Source organism: Neomonachus schauinslandi, chromosome 11 (assembly GCF_002201575.2).
Source record: "Neomonachus schauinslandi chromosome 11, ASM220157v2, whole genome shotgun sequence".
Lineage (NCBI taxonomy): Eukaryota > Metazoa > Chordata > Mammalia > Carnivora > Phocidae > Neomonachus > Neomonachus schauinslandi.
This window is the reverse complement of record NC_058413.1, coordinates 77,550,497-77,573,671: the sequence shown is the minus strand read 5'-3', so window position 1 is coordinate 77,573,671 and position 23,175 is coordinate 77,550,497. Positions and strand designations below refer to the sequence as shown.

The 23,175-nt window shown below is 37.2% G+C and overlaps 2 pseudogenes; both read right to left on the bottom strand.

Moving 5' to 3' along the window:
- Nucleotides 1-7,993: 7,993 nt before the first annotated feature.
- Nucleotides 7,994-12,732, bottom strand: LOC123326232 (annotated as a pseudogene).
- A 2,360-nt stretch (nt 12,733-15,092) lies between these two features.
- On the bottom strand, nt 15,093-15,994 carry LOC110570964 (annotated as a pseudogene).
- Nucleotides 15,995-23,175: the final 7,181 nt, after the last annotated feature.

The following is a 23,175-nucleotide window of genomic DNA, read 5'->3' as shown; positions in this document are numbered from 1 at the left end:
AGTAACAGTCACCTTCCTGGCAATACAATGGCACTAAATTCCTATCTTTCAGTAGTTACCCTTAATGTAAATGGGCTAAATGCCCCAATCAAAAGACACAGGCTATCAGAATGGATTAAAAAACAAGACCCATCGATATGCTGTCTGCAAGAGACTCATTTTAGAACCAAAGACACAGCCAGATTGAAAGTGATGGGGTGGAAAACCATTTACCATGCTAATGGACACCAAAAGAAAGCTAGGGTGGCAATCCTTATATCAGACAAATTAGATTTTAAACCAAAGACTGTAATAAGAGATGAGGAAGGACACTATATCCTACTTAGGGGTCTATCCACCAAGAAGATCTAACAATTGTAAATATCTATGCCCCTAACATGGGAGCAGCCAATTATATAAGGCAATTAATAACAAAAGCAAAGAAACACATCGACAACAATATAATAATAGTGGGGGATTTTAACACCCCCCTCACTGAAATGGACAGATCGTCTAAGCAAAAGATGAACAAGGAAATCAAGACTTTAAATGACACACTGGACCAAATGGACTTCACAGACATATCCAGAACATTCCACCCCAAAGCAACAGAATACACATTCTTCTCTAGTGCCCATGGAACATTCTCCAGAATAGATCACATCCTAGGTCATAAATCAGGTCTCAACCGGTACCAAAAGATTGGGATCATTCACTGCCTATTTTCAGACCACAATGCTTTGAAACTAGAACTCAATCACAAGAGGAAAGTCAGAAAGAACTCAAATACGTGGAGGCTAAAGAGCATCCTACTGAAGAATGAGTGGGTCAACCAGGAAATTAAAGAAGAATTAAAAAAATACATGGAAACCAATGAAAATGAAAACACAACTATTCAAAATCTTTGGGATGCAGCAAAGGCAGTCCTAAGAGGAAAGTATATAGCAATACAAGCCTTTCTCAACAAACAAGAAAGGTCTCAAGAACACAACCTAACCCTACACCTAAAGGAGCTGGAGAAAGAACAGCAAATAAAGCCTAAACCCGGCAGGAGAAGAGAAATCATAAAGATCAGAGCAGAAATCAATGAAATAGAAACTAAAAGAACAGTAGAACAGATCAACAAAACTAGGAGATGGTTCTTTGAAAGAATTAACAAGATGGATAAACCCCTGGCCAGACTTATCAAAAAGAGAAGAGAAATGACCCAAATCAACAAAATCATGAATGAAAGAGGAGAGATCACAACCAACACCAAAGAAATACAAACAATTAGAAGAACATATTATGAGCAACTCTATGCCAGCAAATCAGATAACCTGGAAGAAATGGATGCATTCCTAGAGATGTACCAACTACCAAAACTGAACCAGGAAGAAATAGAAAACCTGAACAGACTTATAACCACTAAGGAAATTGAAGCACTCTTCAAAAATCTCCCAAAACACAAAAGCCCAGGGCCAGATGGCTTCCCAGGGGAATTCTACCAAACATTTCAAGAAGAATTAATACCTATTGTTCTGAAACTGTTCCAAAAAATAGAAATGGAAGGAAAACTTCCAAACTCGTTTTATGAGGCCACCATTACCTTGATCCCCAAACCAGACAAAGACCCCATCAAAAAGGAGAATTACAGACCAATATCCCTGATGAACATGGATGCAACAATTCTCACCTAAATATGAGCCAATAGGATCCAACAGTACATTAAAAGGATTATTCACCATGACCAAGTGGGATTTATCCCTGGGCTGCAAGGTTGGTTCAACATCCGCAAATCAATCAATGTGATACAATACATTAACAAAAGAAAGAACAAGAATCATATGATCCTCTCAATAGATGCAGAAAAAGCTTTTGACAAAGTACAGCATCCTTTCTTGATCAAAACTCTTCAGAGTACAGGCATAGAGGGTACATACCTCAATATCATAAAAGCCATCTATGAAAAACCTACAACGAATATCATTCTCAATGGGGAAAAACTGCGAGCTTTCCCCCTAAGGTCAGGAACGCAGCAGGGGTGTCCACTATCACCACTGCTATTCAACATAGTATTGGAAGTCCTAGCCACAGCAATCAGACAACAAAAAGAAATCAAAGGCATCCAAATCGGCAAAGAAGAAGTCAAACTCTCCCTCTTTGCAGATGATATGATACTTTATGTGGAAAACCCAAAAGACTCCACCCCAAAACTGCTAGAACTCATACAGGAATTCAGTAAAGTGTCAGGATATAAAATCAATGCACAGAAATCAGTGGCATTCCTATACACCAACAACAAGACAGAAGAAAGAGAAATTAAGGAGTCGATCCCATTTACAATTGCACCCAAAACCATAAGATACCTAGGCATAAATCTAACCAAAGAGGTAAAGGATCTGTACTCAGAAAACTATAAAATACTCATGAAAGAAATTGAGGAAGACACAAAGAAATGGAAAAACGTTCCATGCTCATGGACTGGAAGAACAAATATTGTATAGATGTCAATGCTACCTAGAGCAATCTACACATTCAATGCAATCCCCATCAAAATACCATCCACTTTTTTCAAGGAAATGGAACAAATAATCCTAAAATTTGTATGGAACCACAAAAGACCCCGCATAGCCAGAGGAATGTTGAAAAAGAAAAGCCAAGCTGGTGGCATCACAGTTCCGGACTTCCAGCTCTATTACAAAGCTGTCATCATCACGACAGCATGGTACTGGCACAAAAACAGACACATAGATCAATGGAACAGAATAGAGAGCCCAGAAATGGACCCTCAACTCTATGTTCAACTCATCTTTGACAAAGCAGGAAAGAATGTCCAATGGAACAAAGACAGTCTCTTCAACAAATGGTGTTGGGAAAATTGGATAGCCACAGGCAGAAGCATGAAACTGGACCATTTCCTTACACCACACACAAAAATAGACTCCAAATGGTTGAAAGACCTCAATGTGAGACAGGAGTCCATCCAAATCCTAAAGGAGAACACAGGCAGCAACCTCTTTGACCTCAGCCGAAGCAACTTCTTCCTAGAAACATCGCCAAAGGCAAGGGAAGCAAGGGCAAAAATGAACTATTGGGACTTCATCAAGATAAACAGCTTTTGCAAAGCAAAGGAAACAGTCAACAAAACCAAAAGACAACTGACAGAATGGGAGAAGATATTTGCAAATGACATATCAGATAAAGGGCTAGTATCCAAAATCTATAAAGAACTCATCAAACTCAACACCCAAAGAACAAAGAATCCAATCAAGAAATGGGCAGAAGACATGAACAGACATTTTTCCAAAGAAGACATCCAAATGGCCAACAGACACATGAAAAAGTGCTCAATATCGCTCGGCATCAGGGAAATCCAAATCAAAACCTCAATGAGATACCACCTCACAACAGTCAGAATGGCTAAAATTAACAAGTCAGGAAACGACAGATGTTGGCGGGGATGTGGAGAAAGGGGAACCCTCCTCCACTGTTGGTGGGAATGCAAGCTGGTGCAGCCACTCTGGAAAACAGTATGGAGGTTCCTCAAAAAGTTGAAAATAGAGCTACCATATGATCCAGCAATTGCACTACTGGGTATTTACCCCAAAGATACAAAAGTAGGGATCCCAAATAGTACATGCACCCCGATGTTTATAGCAGCAATGTCCACAATAGCCAAACTGTGGAAGGAGCCAAGATGTCCATCGACAGATGAATGGATAAAGAAGAAGTGGTATATATATACAATGGAATATTATGCAGCCATCAAAAGGAATGAGATCTTGCCATTTGCAACGACGTGGATGGAACTGGAGGGTATTATGTTGAGTGAAATAAGTCAAACAGAGAAAGACATGTATCATATGACCTCACTGACATGAGGAATTCTTAATTGTAGGAAACAAACTGAGGGTTGCTGGAGTGGGGGGTGGGGTGTGAGGGATGGGCTGACTGGGTGATAGACACTGGGGAGGGTATGTGCTCTGGTAAGCGCTGTGAATTGTGCAAGACTGTTGAATCTCAGATTTGTACCTCTGAAACAAATAATGCAATATATGTTAAAAAAAAAAAAGAAGAAGAAGAAGAAGGTAGCGGGAGGGGAAGAATGAGGGGGGGGACATCGGAGGTGTAGATGCACCATGAGAGACGATGGACTCTGAAAAACAAACTGAGGGTTCTAGAGGGGAGGGGGGTGGGAGGATGGGTTAGCCTGGTGATGGGTATTGAGGAGGGCACATTCTGCATGGAGCACTGGGTGTTATGCACAAACAATGAATCATGGAACACTACATCTAAAACTAATGATGTAATATATGGGGATTAACATAAGAATAAAAAATAAATAAATGAATTTAAAAAAATAGTCTGCCAATTCCTGCTTAGTAGTTAATGTAGCTACACTATTTATATTTAATGCAATTACTGATGTGCTGAGGATTAAGCCTGTCACTTTATATTTTTTTCTGGTTTTTGTTTCTCTGATTGCTTTTATCTACTTTTATATGTAAACATTTTTTAGAATTCTATTTTAACTTATCTACACTTTTCTTAGTTAAAATTCCATTTTAACTTATTTACACTTTTTATAATATATATTTTGTGGTTATTCTGAATATTTCATTATATATACAAAACTTATCACAGTCTACTAATATCATCACTTTACCAGTTTCGGTGGACTATAAAACCCTTACCTTTTTCTACATACTTTTATCTTACTCCATTTATAATATAATTTTAAAATATTTCCTCTCTATATAGAACCACATCACACAGTCCTACATTTTTTGCTTCAACTATCAAAATATAAATTCAATATTCAAAAACATAAATTAGAAAATCAACAGGAGAAAGAAAGCTTATTGTATTTATTGATATTTTTGCTTACTGTGTTCTTTTTTCCTTTCTGGTTTCTCAAAGTTCCATCTCTTATCATTTCCTGTTTGGAAAAATTTCTTTAGCCTACTTTAGCACTAGGTCAGTTAGCACAAAACTATCTTTGTTTTCCTTCACCTAGAATGTCTGGATTTCTCCTTCACTGATGAAGTATATTTTTTGTAGAATATTGGTTCTGCTTGACAATTCTTTTTCTTTGTGCCACTTATGATTTCCACAGTTTCTGGTAAGAAATCTTTCAAATAATTTTTCTCCTACAGGTAAGGTCTTGTAGGTGTCTTGTTGTTTTCAGGGTGTTTGGGGTTTTCTCAGTTTCTTTCATTTGTACATTTATGTCTCTTGGTAAATTTGACTGTCATTTTCTTATCAACCATCATTTCTTTGAGTATTTTTCACCTCAACAGTCTTTCCCTTCACCTTTTAGGACTCCAGTGATACAAATATTAGATAATTTCTTATAATGCCGTGGGTCCCTCAGGCTCTGTTCATCGTGTTTTGTTTTGTTTTCAGTCTGTTTTATCTTCCTGTTATTTTATCTTCTTATTGTTTTCTCTACCAGTTCACTATTTTTTCTAACTTCCATTCTCATAGTGAATTAGACTGACCTGTATATTCTGGTTATTTTGTTTCTTAGTCCCACTTGGTTCTTCTTTGTATCTTCTATTTTTAGTTGAGACTTTCTTTTTCTTTGCTGAGACTTTTGTTGTTGTTATTGTTTCATTTGTTTTAAGCATGTTCATAATGGATTATTGAAGAATTATTTCTGTTGCTTTAAAATCTTAATTTGATGGTTCTCACATATCTGTCATCTCAATGTTCACATCTATTTCTTTTCTTTTTTTATTCAATTTTAGATCTTTCTTGGTTCTTGGTATGATGAATGATCTTCAGTTGGGGCACATTCTTTTATGTTATGAGAGTCCTGAATTTACTTAAACTTTTTTTTAGCTGGCTTTTTCTGACAATAGTCTGTCAACAGAATAGGAGGAACCACCTTGTTACTGCCAGATAGAGACAGAAGTTCAAGTTCTCCATTCAATTTCTCTTGACGCCAAAGGTGGAAAGCTCCTCCTTGCTGCTGGGAGTGGAAGTCTAGGCTGCTCCCTGCATGGTCTCCAGGGACACCAAGGAGGTAGAGCTTGTTATCATCCAGCAGCGATGAAATTCCCAGCCCCCTTCTTGACTCTCTCTGACATCACCCCCACAGAGGTCGGGTGCCTCTTTATAGACTTACAAGGGCAGAAGTCTAGGTTCCTCACTTGCTGGATTAAGTAGGAGTGGGGCCAGAGTTTTTTCTGTGTTATTTGTCTAAAGTAGAGTAGTCATTATCTAAAAATTTTCTGTTTGCTAAGCTCCTCTTCCCTTGATCCTTTGGTTAAAGAGAACAGTTCTGTGCCTGTTGGCATGTCCAAGTTGCAGTCATCTTTAACTCCAAGTCTGGGATATATTAGACAAAAATAAAATCCAGAGAACTAATTTTTTTTCCCAGTCCCCATGTCTTTAGCAGCTATGCCTTCTTTTTCCCACCTTTGAAGAGTCTTCTTATTTTTTTCTTCAATAATGTTCAGGGCTTTTAGTTGTACTTAGCAAAGGAAATAAGTAAAATTATGCCTACTTGAGAATCTTCATCATTGCCCTTTATAAGCTCTAGGTTACTTCCTTTAGTATTTATTATTTTATTATAATCCAATCACAATATCTCTTTCTTTTTAATTTTTTTTTTTTTTTTTTTTGACAGAGAGAGACACAGCGAAAGAGGGAACACAAGCAGGGGGAGAGGGAGAGGGAGACTCCCAGCTGAGCAAGGAGCCTGATGCGGGGCTGAGCCGAAGGCAGATGCTTAATGACTGAGCCACCCAGGCGCCCCTTCATCTCTTTCTTTTAAGAGTTACCACAAGCTCACTTGTGCGGCAACCATTTTCTTTATCCCTTTAAAATTTACCTCATAATTATGCGTCCCTATTGTATCCCATAACTACAAATCTCTATTGTTTACTTTTGCCATTAAAAAAACCTTTATACAATCAGATTCATGTAGTATGTAGTCTTTCCTCTGTCTTATGGGTTTCTTTCTTCAATATTATGTTTTTAATATTAATCTGAGTTATTACTTGAAATCATTGCTTATATTTTTGGTTTCTCCACAGTAATTTCTTGTATGAATAAACCATAATTTGTATATCCATTTTACTTTTGATTTATTTTGGATTATTTCTAGTGTTGCCAATGATCAAAATAAAAATGTTACCGTAAGTGTTCTCGTACATTCTTCTTGCTGCAAGTGTGCAGGCTTCTAAAGATGTATCAAGTTGTTATTGTCATTGTTTTTAACATGAGAAATGTTGTGTCCATAAATGAAGACACATTCACCTTGTAAGAATGCAAGTTGAATTAGTAAATATATTATTTTTCACATTTAATTATTGTGCATGTTTCAGTACAGTTTTGTTTTCATTTATTGGCTTAGGTCTTTTGTATCTCATGGGAAATGGTAATGGGACTGTTTGTTCTCAGATGTCTCTTATTTCACACACAGCCCTATCAATGGCCTATGTCTATTGAATATCCCCAAGCCAAGGTGCCAAATATTTTTAATCCCTTTTTTGCAGTGGGCCAGCCTTTTCAGTTTTCTAAGTTTATGGGGGTTAGTTCCATTCTGCGCTGTAGAAGAACTATGCATCTGTTTCCCAATCTAGTGTATACTGTTTGATATTATTTCTTCTATATCAGTAGTCTGGTTGTTTACAACAAACATGTTCCTCTTCATGGTTAGAACCTGAGATATTTCTTTCTTGTTTTCTTTTTCTCTTGATTCTTATTTAAACAAGTGTTTTTCATATTTTGTCAATTTCTGTGTGTAAAATGGATATTGGAAAACAACTGTTTTAGTCTAACATACTGACCATAATTCTATTAAATAGTCTTTAAAAATTAAGACACAAATGTGATGCATTATTTCAATAAAACACTTCTTCTGTACTATATTAAAAAATCTTTTTTTTTTTTTAGTACAAAGTTAGGGTTCTTTATTCAGATAGTAAAGCACAGAAAAGGGGAGAGCTATGCTGTTTCCATGGCAACAGAACATCTCATACATGTAAAGTCCTTGGCTTGTATCAGGCAGACTCTTCCTGGCTCAGGAGAAATATGTTTTAACTTGATGAGAACAAAACCAGGCAGCCTGGCTAGAGTGCAGAAGCGGGGGCTGGCTGTCTGGTTGGTTCTGGAAGTGCTTAGTGAGCGTGTCCAGCAGCTCCTGCTTCTTCAATCGGCCGCAGCCCATACACCCTGCAGGCTTCCTTCAGCACCGGCACAGTGAGCTTAGCCAGCATGCCCTTGCTCACATGGGCCTTCAGATCCTCTTCAGATAACTCCATCTTGGGCCTTTTGCTTCCAGAACCTTCATCATCTTGTTTCTGCTTGGGAACTTTTCCTTCAGGATTATAATCTGGTGGGTAGACAAGCTCCTTAAACTCATTCACCAGGGAGCCCAGTCTTTTATCTATTGCTTCAATTTTAGGCAGTGTCAGACCCACCGCTTGCTCAGGCTCCATGAGCTCCAAAGCCAACGCCTCCAGTTTCCTGAAGTGTTGCTGCAGCACTGGATTCTCGAAGCTGTCACTTCTGTAGTTGAAACGGAGCTTCTGAACAATAGCCTTCATCTAGTCTATCTGCTCTGGGTACGCCACGACTTTTTCAGTAAAGGGCAGCTTCCGTTTATCATCAGCGTAGGATAAGAAGACAAGCTGGAAGCCCGGGGGAGTCACCTGAATTTTCTGCTCATCCAGCTCCTCTTCCTGTGGCAACAAGGCCACAAAATAAGGAGGGATGTTCCAACGGGGGGTGTATCTGCACACTGCCATGACCTCCTTCTCCAGACACTTGGTGAGGAGAGCACTGAACAGGGTTGAGCTCCCATTCACCAGGGACTCTTCGGGGTACACGAACAGGGAGGGCCTCAGGTAATGGTGCTTCTTCAGCATTATCAAGGGCTTGAAACCGATGGGAATCAAACCCGGTTCATCAAAGCATTTCAGCTCTTCTGTTTCCTCTTTCTCTAGTTAAGTCTGATGACTCCCATAGTTCTGAGACCTCTTGGTGTCGCTAGGCAGAAGCAAACTGCCCATATTTACATCAAATGTCCGGGTCTTGGATTTCACTGGTTCATTGGTTTCCCGATAAAGCCTCACAGGAGGAGGTTTGACAGCCTTCTGGACCATATTATACATGCCGACAGTGAGTGCTATATCTTTGCTGAGCTTAAGCTTCAACCTTCAGAGCACACGCTTCCTGATCTCCTTAGCGCAAACCTTCCTCAACAGGTCTTCCAGTTTGCTGGATTCCTCAAAGTGAACCCCTAGGTCCTCATCCTCGGCTGTGCTGATGATATCTCGGTAAAACAAGGATATGTCAAAGCCCCCACGTTTCCTCAGGTGCATCAAGTCCAGATTGTTTCTTCACAAGTGTATATAGCATTTCTTCATGTAAGTAATAATAATAGAAAACAACTTGCTGTTACTTTATAAATTGATTCACAAACTTAAGGAGTATTTGGATTCTACCTTTGCTCTTCTCTACATATCCAAACAATTTTATTGCTGCAAGATGTTTCATATATACTGACTTCACCCTTATTTCTCCATGTTTAAGTTATTATTTCCCTTTTTGCTGACTACTCTCATAACTTAGGTAAGAAATGAAAAATAAACAACAAAACAAAAGTAAAATTCCAAAACACAAGACACAGTATCTAAGAAATTAGGATAGTGCTTTGAATATACCAGTTCTTCAATAAATAATTAATACTAAATGAGATTTGCTTGTGTATTTTAGATATATGTGAAACTTCAAATATATGTTATATATATTTATATATATACATATATATATACATTCATGTACTTTATATACAAAATTAACCTATTAAGAGGTTTTAAATAAATATTTAAGAACAATAGCATTGCTAATACAATGCTTTATGTATAATAAATGTTGACTACATTTGTTGACTTAAATCCCAACTCAATTAACTAATGAAGGAAAAGAATAATACATGGTGTTCTTTTCTGTCATGGTTTACCTAAGGCCGGAAGATTATATCCTGATGTAAATACTTCAGGGAAAATACTTTCATACTCTAAATAGCTTGCTCATTCACCATGTTTTAATGATAACTTGAGACAAGCATGAAAGGGTGACATTGATAATGGGGATGGGTTGTCTAAAAATGCCAACCATAGAGTGCAGGTTTATGCTTTACAATCCTTAATGGTGTATTAAGAAGAAAAAGAAGACGATGACGGAGAAGTCAATGATGGAGAAGGAGGAGTAAGAGGAGATGAAGAAGGAGAAGGAGGGGAGAGGAAGAAGGAGGAGGAGAGAAAAAGGAAGGAGGAGAGGAAGAAACTAAGGGGATGGAGTGTCATCAATCAAGTTATCATTATGTGCAAAATTGAATTTTAACGTGGCTTCCCAAATTGTTACGTTAAATTGTAATTTGTGCTTTTGCCAACAATGCTTTGTTTCTTCCTCTTTAACAAACTATATAGTAGCAGTTTGGGTTTGCGAATGAATATTCAAGCTGTATATTTACGCCCTAGACTATTCCTCACAATGTTCTCTATTTTTTGTGTCACTGTAGACTTTCAGGTAAAATTTTTTTCTCATTAGTATACCTCCATCAATAAAGCATTCTGAGAGTCTTTTTATTAAGAGTATATGTGAAGCATAATCTAGATCTGTTGTTTTAGTTGGAAATACATATTACACTTCAAGGTGATTCCCCTGGTTTACTCAGCTACTGTATATCTAGATGTTATATTTCTATGGATTTTTTTGTTGTTGTTCTTCTCCACCATGAGAAAACAATTATTTATAGAGTATCTATTTTCTTGTTTGCTACAAAATGAATGTGATTGTTAAAACGTAATAGCAATGTATTTCACTATAGAAAACATGATTAGTTCCCTCTTCAAACAACATAGTTTGTTGAGTTATATATTTTTAAAAAGGAAAGAAACTCCGAGAAAGACAACAAATTAATATCGACCACATATGTCTATTTTATTTTTCATCTTACCAGAGAGGTATTTAACCCTGCTTTTATGTTGAAATAAATGGGTAACCTTTAAAAATACCAGTGCTTTGTCTTTACCCCATAAAAATCTGAGGGTAGGGTCCAGGCATTATTATTTTTTAAGCTCTCCAGATAAATCCAATATGTAGCTAAGGAAGAGGACTGCCCTAGACAGTGATTACCTCTGTTGTGCTATATATTGTAAGAAAAACTACTACCATCGCCATTTGTTGAAAAGCTTCTATATATCTGGTCTTCATATATTCCGATACATTCTATAATTTTCACAAACACCATATAAATTCATTATTCTCACTTTTAGATAGGGAAGCAGAGTCGGGATAAAGTCACTTGCACAAATTATACAGCATCTAAAAGTTAATGACAAGGTATGCAGGTCTGTGAGCATTATTGAATATAACACATGGTGTTAATGATCTGCTTCACTTCTAGAGCCCATTTATATCAAGTTCTCTTCTCCTTGTGGGAACAAAGGAGGGTCCACTTCATTGGTCCCTTGTGATTAGTTGGGGTGATACAACTAGTTCTGGCAAATGAGGTGAGGGGAAATGATGTGCATCGTTCTAAGTGTGGATGCGTTATCCCCCACCATGCTATCAGAGGATGCTGCATGTTTGCGGCTACAGGATGGGGGCATCACTGTCACACTGAGATCCTCAATGATGACATGAAACAGAGCCCCTGACTGATTAGCTTTGCATGTGTAGTTGAGAGAAACATACTCCTTATTATGTTAAGCCACTGAGATTTGTGTGTTGTTTGTGCCAGAGTATCACATGGCACACAACTTTGAATCACTTATGATACTTTCACCCGTCCATTCTGAGCCGTTTGGGTACCTAAGAAAAATCCCTAGCTAACAAAAGGTAGATGCTCAAATGATGTTGTTGAAGAGACCATTTTTCTTCTGGATGAATTTAAAGCAGTATAGGGGAGGAAAAATAATTTTCCTCTCCCCTTTTGAGTTCTTAACTGAGACTCCTATATAATAAACATTAACAAAAGAAAAACAAACAAAATTTATTAGCATATACACCTCATGTATACATGGAGATACTCAGGGAAAACTGAGTAACTCAAAGAGATGATTTTAAAATTCAGGATTAAATATTATCTTAATAGGGAAAGCAGAGGGGGAGTGTAGGTATCTTAGGGGAAAGCGAATTATTTTTTAGGAAGGATGAATGGACTCTTATAAGAATAGATAGTATGTTTGATAGTTTGTGACAATGTTGTCTGGGTGTGGTATAGACCTCTAGACTCCTCATCAATTTTCCCTGGTTGATGGAACTCCAGGAGGGGATTTATGACAATTGAATTCCTTTTGGAGGATCTATCTTCAGCCAGATAAAGGGAGTTTAGAGGAAGCCTTTCTCTTCAGTTACTGTTTTTCAAGGCCTACAGTTCAGAATAATCAATAATCAAAGGGACATATATGGGGTATCCTTCAACAACAAATCAGTTTCTATTTGTATTTAATATATGCTTGAAAAATAACTCTTACAAAAGCTAGATTTCATTGCTGAATAATGGATTTGAGTTATTTTCTCCAAAGGATGCTTATGCATTTTATGGCACATTCATTTAGATAAGAATGAAGGCTTATCCTCATATTCTCCACCCTGAATCATTCATGCATCCATCTATCCATTCACTTATTAACTATATATTGAATCTCTATAATAGATCTGCAATAAGGAATAACTTCATCACACACCACAAGAAGGATCAAGGTGCCATTACCTCTGTGGAGCTCCAAATTCACCAAGTTCAGTCATCAGCAGGGGGAGAAAAATGGCTGACTCTCTCACTGAACAATAGATGCTTTTATTGGGAAAGACTGGTCATGAATACAGCAGGACTTTTCTTGCTCTGTCTTCTAACAATAGGCTGGTTTTCAGGGAAGGATTGGAAAGGGATCCTCAACTTTAAACAATACAAAATCCTCTTCCAACTTTGTAGGCTCAATAACTGAGAAGAGTTCTATAATGAAGGAATTGATTGGAAGCATTGGGCTAGGAGCCAAATATCACTGCTTACCCTTGAAGGCTTATACTCAATGAAACAAGGAAAATAAATGAAAACAACACTGAAGTGGTTAGCAACTGTGTGAAAGACGTATTGCCCTGAGGAGTCCACCTTATTCTCTGCTCTTAAAAAAAAAAAGTATCTCAGAATGAGAAATGATTTGTCTTTGCAGTAAAGTTTACTGTAGGAGAATGGCAAGATAATTAATTAAAATACTATTTTGTGTTTTTAGTTTGTTTTGGTTTTTTTTCCTTGTTTCAAGAAGATAGCAAATTATATAATTTTCTTTGCTGTGGGACACCCTCATTTTAAAAAAAATTAATCTTTCTGAAGAAATTTCCTTTTTAGTATTTCTTTTCCCAACTCCTCTTTGGGAAGTTTAAGCAAAACTTTCTCAGAAAGGAAAGGGAGATAAATAACAACTTGGAGCTACAAGAAAGTGTGACTCTACTTGGGAAAGAAGTACATTCTCTGATCTGGAAAGGATTGGTGGAGACTCACTGGATCCAGAATTAGCTGTGTCCTACTACTTCGAAGGTCCTAAGTGATATGATAAGGTCTCAAAGAAGAATGGCTATATGGACAAAGAACCTTTGACTTGGCAAAGATCTACATTGTCAGACAGCTATAGACCTATCTATCTGCTTTTCAGAAATCATGGTGGCATGGACAATGCATGTAACAGTATAACCAATGTGGATAGAAGACCGGAGAGATCTGCACAGAGCCCTTAATTGTGGGAGGCTTCTGAATACCTTTTCTGGACCTAAAAATGGGGATGCAATTATCATTGTACTTCTCCTAGCCTCATAGAATATGCCATAGAGTGGATTACATTTGTTATAAATAATTGAATAAAATTCATATCTGTTCATCTAAAAAACAGGAGAGAGAGGTTAAATTAGCAATTTTTTGGACAGTAGGTAATATTTTAACTATGCTCATGTCATTTGTAAACCTTGTAGGTGTTTGGGAGAAAATGGGAAGTAGAAAGTGAAATATACAACTCTGTAAATTATCATTTGATGAAACATTTCCTCTATCTCTCAGAAGTGAAAATCATCAAGGCATTTTCCCCTACTATTAATAGATGCTTAGATTTTCTTTACTGTTTTATATATATGTAGATATTTGAAATAGAACTCATGACTTTTGAATTCATTCCTAATCATCCATAACACACACACACACACACACACACACACACACACACTCATGATATCCCCCCTAGCTTGTACCTTCCAGCTAATTCTAAGGATGTCCACCTTCCTGCAGGAGCATGCCTAATCACGTAGCTGTATGAGAGATGTGAAAGCTTGATTTCAGCCTCAATTCTCTCTCTTCATGGGTCTTCCTCATTAACAGCACATCCAGCATAACCCTGAATGGTGGTTCTGACATAGTCTCCTTATAAGGCTATGTTAGTTGGTGAGTTTACTGGAATGTTTGACTTTACTGGAAATATAAATAATGAGCTTGTAATGCCGATGAAATATCCTCAGAAAGTTTCATCTTCAGTGATTCCTTTTACATGGTTTTATTTAATTAATTTATTTATTTTTAAAGTGGGTATTTTATTTATTTGTACTTAAACCTATAAACCAATCAGCCAAACTGGTACTATTATCATGATACATTAAAATACAAAACATCTTTCTACAAATACTAGAATAATGAACAAATTAACAGTTCTAATAAAACATCACAAGGGACAGAGGAAATCAATGAAGCACATTATAGCTTAACCCTTCACCATTAATAATTGAGGTTATTAACAAGAAAAGCCTCACAATCTCAGAAAATACAAATTATCCTTCATCACATGTCTTCGTATCTTCACTTCCTATTCTTGAGGTTAGATTCTAGAGCCTAAAGATATCCACATTAGGACTGTATCTAGTTATCTATAACCAGAAACACCTTTTATCATGTTGTCCATAGCAGCCATTGCTACTGAAACCTCTTTGACTCCAATCGTACCCCCTCAATGGACACAATAAGAACAATGGGAAACAGAATATTGAGGCAGAGATATATAGGACCCTAAAAGACAAAGCCTAGGAGAAGTAATACAGCCACCACCCAAATTGATTGAATAATATACTCATCGTCACACATCTTCAGGCTGTATGTTTACAGAGTAATTTGGGAATAAATCCATTATTTGCTGGGTACTAAAATATTTAGCAGATAGTTATATTACACTATGGCTTTCCCCAGAAGTTTCTAAGATGGATTCCAAATCGCTGATGGAATTTTGCTGGAACTGGATCTGGGGCTGCAGGGATTCCTCTCCACAGTTCTAGAGCTGATTGTTCCAGGTTAGGGGGCACCAGGTCTGACTGGCCCAGGAATGGTTGCTCCAAGACTGGCTGTTCCAAGTCTGGTTGCTCCAATTCGGGTTATTCCAGGTCTGGTTGCTCCATATTGGAAGGTTTCCAGAAGTGTTCCTCAGGTATCCCTGGTGGTAGGAATAGAAGCCTGGGTATTCTGTGGTTGCTGTGCTGTTCTGAGTCACACTCTCGCTCTCCTTTGGCCAATGGTTTTTCTGCTACCTCTTACATTTCATTCTCTGGTTCTGGAACCAGGTCTTCACCTGCTTATAGCTAAGGTTCAGAATGTTGGAAAGTTCTTACATCTGCTGGAGACTGAGGTATTTCTGTCTCTGAAATCAATCATTGAGGACAAAGAGTTGGGTCTGAGAGAACACGGTCCAATCTTCTGTTTCTTGCCCTGGGCATTATCTTCCTTCCTCACTGTTCTCTCCTCTCCAGAATTGGGTGGTAGTTTTACCCTGGGACTGGTGGAGGAGTAGGGGCTGTCCTGAACAAGCAGATCCATGGATGAAGGAAGAGGAGAGACGGTCTCCATGTGGGGTGTCTCAGCAGATGACATTTGCAGGGATGCATAATTTTCTTCAGGCCCATAAATCTCAGGCATTGGAGAAGAGTCCTTAGAACTGGGTGCTTTGGGGCCAGGCAGGCGTTGAGGCAGAGCTGGATCTGCACTCATGTTGGTGAGTTGAGGGTAGACGGAAAAAAAAAAAAAAAAAAAGAGTGAAATTGTAAGAAAGGCCCAGGCTTATGGATCTAGGTGGAAGAGCTGAGGAGTAGGAAGACCTCCAGATGTTAAGAGTTTGAGAAAGACAGGATGAAGTGCGTCAACACTGCAATAGTAAGAGCCAACCAGCCCAATGGAGGCCTACATGGTTTTATTTTTATAGCATGGTACAAGCTATCCTTTTTTGATAGCTTTATCTTGCTTCAACCCTAGTATTATTTGGCTATTCTACAGGTCTTGAACATTTTAGCCTCTTAGAAAAACTTGATAACTTGTAAATTTGTACCTTTGGGTTATAAAGAGTCTTGTCAGTTAGTCTTGATATTTTCAGGCAATTTGACAAGTGAAATATTCTGGAAGAGTTTCTTGGGATAGTCAGTTTTGTGAAATTCTTCTTTGGCATACCTACTCTTTGTCAGCCTTCGCCAGTCACGCATATTTTCATATGCTCAACAATTTTACTTTTCATTAAGTATGTCTTATAAAAATAAGTTAATTCACCATGAAATAACATTTATTATTATAATTTACTTTTATTCTTTTTATCTCAAATTATTATGATTTCCATCTTCTAATTTCAAACATGATTAAAAATAATAATTAGAATAGTAATAATGAATTGCTTTTATGTTTATGGCATTCTCCAGGAATGATATTATTGTAGTTGTTTCAGAATGGGAATTTTAGAATATTTATTTCTTTTATATTTTGATCTCAAATATTAGAGTTAATAATCTTTTCCTTTTGTTATGTCTTAATCATTTCTTTTTAGTCTTGACTTTTGAGTGTAGTACAATATGAAATATAGTTAAAATGGAAAAATAAAGAAGCAAGAACAAATAAGCACTGAAAAATTTCTATAAACATTTGCATATAGAATTCACACATGCAGCCTTTCAACTGTACTCCTAAAATGTCAGTGTACTGCACTTAAACATTTCAAAATATATTTTTTCAATTCATATTTTTCACAAAATATATATCATATACCCATGGAGTTTGTTATATGTGTTAGAATTTTTTGGTTTGTTTGCTTTATTTTTAAATATTGAGGCTTCTGACTGTGTACATTTTTATTATTGTCCCTAATTCCAGGTGGTTCATTTCTGAATCATGGCACATAATCCAGCACTGAGCATCTGCAAAAATGACAGGAGCATAGGTATACTCTGGACCCTAGTATAACAGAGGAGAGTCAGGCATGGTTGGTTTGTCACAGCACGGTGGCTTTCACACAGTGGGAAGCTTTAGAGCACTTTAAGAATGAGTGCTAGCCGAGGCAGTAACTGCTGTGGCTGATCTTATGAAATTTTATGGGCAGCACAGGCTTCTGCAGCAGGGAAGAGACAGGGAAGAGAATAATAGATGGGAAATGAGCTGACAAAGCTTTTGTAAGATGACAAGAACACCTGGGGACTACAGGATATGACTTGGAGGGATTAGTGAGACAACATTACACAAGGCTGGGGCTACTTAAAGTACAGGTGGAAACTTGAGGTTCAGAAATAATTATTGCTTTCATAATTTTTATTTTAATTTCAACCCTACTTTTTAGATTTGTCAGGCCTGGAGAAATGTCGACTACATAAATTAAACTTCCATTTACAGGTGTGTGCCTGTGTGTGTACCAAATGTAAAATTATCCTTTATATAAATTTACACATAAGCAAGGTACTCCTAAACAAAATTTATAAGCCTTGTCTAATTTGGCTCAGCTTTACTAGAAGCTATAGTGAATGGAAATCTTGGGTAAGTGTTATTTTGGGTGGAAAGTCTGGAATGATGTTTAGAATACAGATACCTAGACCGATAATCTATTTAAGTATATCATACAAAGAGGATTTATTAAAAAATTACAAAGGATAAATGTAGTTTGCTGAATTTTATGTTATTATTATATGTTATATATTATATTATTATATACTATTATAAGTTATAATTTTATAAGTTTTATAAGTTGAACATACTGATGTAATCAGTGGTAGGCTAAATAATAGAATATTATTAATACACCAAAATCCTCATTGTGCTTCCTTCCAGTTACTAATCAACACACCAAGGATAATGACTCCCTCAATTTCCAACACCCTAAGTTAGTTCTCTGTGCTATCAAGCTTTCTATGAAGGGAATCTTTTTAGTATTTGCATTTTTCAACTTGGTTTACTTTGCTAAGTTTGTTTATTAGATTCATCCATTTTGTTGAATGTATCAGTTTTTTTTTTTTTCCTCATTTGGATATCTCTTTTTGAAGTTGGTTTTTCTCCTTGCTATATAAGTATTCTTTGTATATTCTGTATATCAATACTTTGTCAAATTTATATATGGTGAATTTTATCATTTATCTGCCTGTTTTGACTTTACATATTTCCTCTATTTTCTCCTTCTTTTTTTCCTACTGATTTTCTCAGTTACATTTCCTGACCTGTGACCTTTATACCAAGCCTTCATTCTGGAATTCACACAACTTGGTCAGGAAGCATTATCATATAAGTGAAATAAGACAGGACAGTATTTGTCCTTCTCTGACTTATTTCACTTATAATCCCAACAAGGTCCATCCATGTTGACGTAAATGGTGTGTAGAAAATCACGTATATATGGGTACATATGTATATATGTGATACATATATCACATCTTCTAATACTGTGTTGAATAAAAGTGGGAGAGTAGGGATCCTTGTCTTGTTCCTGATATCAGAGGAAAAACTTACAACTTTGATCATTGAGTATTATATTTGCTGTGGGTTTATCATATATGGCTTTTATTTTGTTGAGGTACATTCCCTTTATACTCATTTTGCTTAGAGTTTTTATTATAAATGGATGTTGAATTTTGTCAAATACCTTTTAGGTATATATTGATATGATCATATAATTTTTTTTTTTTTAATATATATACACAATTTTTTATTTGTCAATTATACCTCAGTAAGCTTGGGGATGAAAAAGAACAACCCATTCATACTGCCGCTTTTAATATCTAATCATAGTCTTAACAGCTATTAAGTCAATGAGTTATGTTTAAAAAAACTAGAAACGTTGTCATTTCACTTCTTTTTTTTTTTTTTAATTTATTTTTAAGTAATCTCTATACCCAATGTGGGACTTGACCTCACAACCTTGAGGTCAAGAGTGACTTGCTATACTGACTGAGCCAGCCAGGCACCCTTAATTTCACTGCAATGGAGGGCAGCCATCTTTCTCTTCAATTATGCATCTAGTTAAGTCCTGCTTATTCCTCAGAGCTCCGCTCAAGGGTGAATTTCCCAGGACAATGTTCCCTGACTAGAACATATCCTCCTCTGATGGGCTCTCATGGCATGCATGTCTTTTCTTCTTGGCACTCATCATAAAGACATACTTTCATGTGTCTGTGATTATCTGGCCAATTCCCATTGTCCCCCTAGGCTGTGAGCTTCATGAGAATAATGGATTGAGATTACGTTTGTTCACTACTTGATCCTTGGTGCCATGTACAGTGTCGGTATCATGGTAGGTGTTCAAAAACCTATTTTTAAATGAATACATAGGTGTAGAATAGGGTGTTTAGACACCAATTTTCATTCTATATTAGATCTTATCCAACCATCAATTTTCCACGATTCCCCCAAACTACAGGTGTTCTTTTTTTTTTTTTTTTTTATTCTTATGTTAATCCCCATACATTACATCATTAGTTTTAGATGAAGTGTTCCATGATTCATTGTTTGTGCATAACACCCAGTGCTCCATGCAGAACGTGCCCTCCTCAGTACCCACCACCAGGCTAACCCATCCTCCCACCCCCCTCCCCTCCAGAACCCTCTTTGTGTTTGTTTCCTGAGATTAAGAATTCCTCATATCAGTGAGATCATATGATACTTGTCTTTCTCTGATTGACTTATTTCACTCAACATAATACCCTCCAGTTCCATCCACGTCGTTGCAAATGGCAAGATCTCGTTCCTTTTGATGGCTGCATAATATTCCATTGTATATATATACCAGATCTTCTTTATCCATTCATCTGTTGATGGACATCTTGGCTCTTTCCACAGTTTGGCTATTGTGGACATTGCTGCTATAAACATCGGGGTGCACGTACCCCTTCGGATCCCTACTTTTGTATCTTTGGGGTAAATACCCAGTAGTGCAATTGCTGGATCATATGGTAGCTCTATTTTCAACTTTTTGAGGAACCTCCATACAGTTTTCCAGAGTGGCTGCACCAGCTTGCATTCCCACCAACAGTGTAGGAGGGTTCCCCTTTCTCCGCATCCCCGCCAACATCTGTCATTTCCTGACTTGTTAATTTTAGCCATTCTGACAGGTGTGAGGTGGTATCTCATTGAGGTTTTGATTTGGATTTCCCTGATGCCGAGCGATACTGAGCACTTTTTCATGTGTCTGTTGGCCATTTGGATGTCTTCTTTGGAAAAATGTCTTTTCATGTCTTCTGCCCATTTCTTGATTGGATTCTTTGTTCTTTGGGTGTTGAGTTTGATGAGTTCTTTATAGATTTTGGATACTAGCCCTTTATCTGATATGTCATTTGCAAATATCTTCTCCCATTCTGTTGGTTGTCTTTTGGTTTTGTTGACTGTTTCCTTTGCTTTGCAAAAGCTGTTTATCTTGATGAAGTCCCAATAGTTCATTTTTGCCCTTGCCTCCCTTGCCTTTGGTGATGTTTCTAGGAAGAAGTTGCTTCGGCTGAGGTCAAAGAGGTTGCTGCCTGTGTTCTCCTTTAGGATTTTGATGGACTCCTGTCTCACATTGAGGTCTTTCAACCATTTGGAGTCTATTTTTGTGTGTGGTGTAAGGAAATGGTCCAGTTTCATTCTTCTGCATGTGGCTATCCAATTTTCCCAACACCATTTGTTGAAGAGACTGTCTTTGTTCCATTGGACATTCTTTCCTGCTTTGTCAAAGATGAGTTGAACATAGAGTTGAGGGTCCATTTCTGGGCTCTCTATTCTGTTCCATTGATCTATGTGTCTGTTTTTGTGCCAGTACCATGCTGTCTTGATGATGACAGCTTTGTAATAGAGCTGGAAGTCCGGAATTGTGATGCCGCCAGCTTTGCTTTTCTTTTTCAACATTCCTCTGGCTATGCGGGGTCTTTTCTGGTTCCATACAAATTTTAGGATTATTTGTTCCATTTCTTTGAAAAAAGTGGATGGTATTTTGATGGGGATTGCATTGAATGTGTAGATTGCTCTAGGTAGCATTGACATCTTCACAATATTTGTTCTTCCAATCCATGAGCATGGAATGTTTTTCCATTTCTTTGTGTCTTCCTCAATTTCTTTCATGAGTATTTTATAGTTTTCTGAGTACAGATCTTTTGTCTCTTTGGTTAGATTTATTCCTAGGTATCTTATGGTTTTGGGTGCAATTGTAAATGGGATCGACTCCTTAATTTCTCTTTCTTCTGTCTTGTTGTTGGTGTATAGGAATGCCACTGACTTCTGTGCATTGATTTTATATCCTGCCACTTTACTGAATTCCTGTATGAGTTCTAGCAGTTTTGGGGTGGAGTCTTTTGGGTTTTCCACATAAAGTATCATATCATCTGCAAAGAGTGAGAGTTTGACTTCTTCCTTGCCAATTTGGATGCCTTTGATTTCTTTTTGTTGTCTGATTGCTGTGGCTAGGACTTCCAATACTATGTTGAATAGCAGTGGTGATAGTGGACATCCCTGCCGCGTTCCTGACCTTAGGGGGAAAGCTCTCAGTTTTTCCCCATTGAGAATGATATTCGCTGTAGGTTTTTCATAGATGGCTTTTATGATATTGAGGTATGTACCCTCTATCCCTATACTCTGAAGAGTTTTGATCAAGAAAGGATGCTGTACTTTGTCAAATGCTTTTTCTGCATCTATTGAGAGGATCATATGATTCTTGTTCTTTCTTTTGTTAATGTATTGTATCACATTGATTGATTTGCGGATGTTGAACCAACCTTGCAGCCCAGGGATAAATCCCACTTGGTCATGGTGAATAATCCTTTTAATGTACTGTTGGATCCTATTGGCTAGTATTTTGGTGAGAATTTTTGCATCCATGTTCATCAGGGATATTGGTCTGTAATTCTCCTTTTTGATGGGGTCTTTGTCTGGTTTTGGGATCAAGGTAATGCTGGCCTCATAAAATGAGTTGGGAAGTTTTCCTTCCATTTCTATTTTTTGGAACAGTTTCAGAAGAATAGGTATTAAGTCTTCTTGAAATGTTTGGTAGAATTCCCCTGGGAAGCCATCTGGCCCTGGGCTTTTGTTTTTTGGGAGATTTTTGATGACTGCTTCAATTTCCTTAGTGGTTATAGGTCTGTTCAGGTTTTCTATTTCATCCTGGTTCAGTTTTGGTAGTTGGTACATCTCTAGAAATGCATCCATTTCTTCCAGGTTATTTAATTTGCTGGCATAGAGTTGCTCATAATATGTTCTTATAATTGTTTGTATTTCTTTGGTGTTGGTTGTGATCTCTCCTCTTTCATTCATGATTTTGTTGATGTGGGTCAGTTCTCTTCTCTTTTTGATAAGTCTGGCCAGGGGTTTATCAATCTTGTTAATTCTTTCAAAGAACCAGCTCCTAGTTTCATTGATCTGTTCTACTGTTCTTTTAGTTTCTATTTCATTGATTTCTGCTCTGATCTTGATTATTTCTCTTCTCCTGCTGGGTTTAGGCTTTATTTGCTGTTCTTTCTCCAGCTCCTTTAGGTGTAGGGTTAGGTTGTGTACTTGAGACCTTTCTTGCTTCTTGAGAAAGGCTTGTATTGCTATATACTTTCCTCTTAGGACTGCCTTTGCTGCATCCCAAAGATTTTGAATAGTTGTGTTTTCATTTTCATTGGTTTCCATGTATTTTTTTAATTCTTCTTTAATTTCCTGGTTGACCCATTCGTTCTTTAGTAGGATGCTCTTTAGCCTCCATGTATTTGAGTTCTTTCTGACTTTTGTCTTGTGATTGAGCTCTAGTTTCAAAGCATTGTGGTCTGAAAATAGGCAGGGAATGATTCCAATCTTTTGGTACCGGTTGAGACCTGATTTATGACCTAGGATGTGATCTATTCTGGAGAATGTTCCATGGGCACTAGAGAAGAATGTGTATTCCGTTGCTTTGGGGTGGAATGTTCTGAATATGTCTGTAAAGTCCA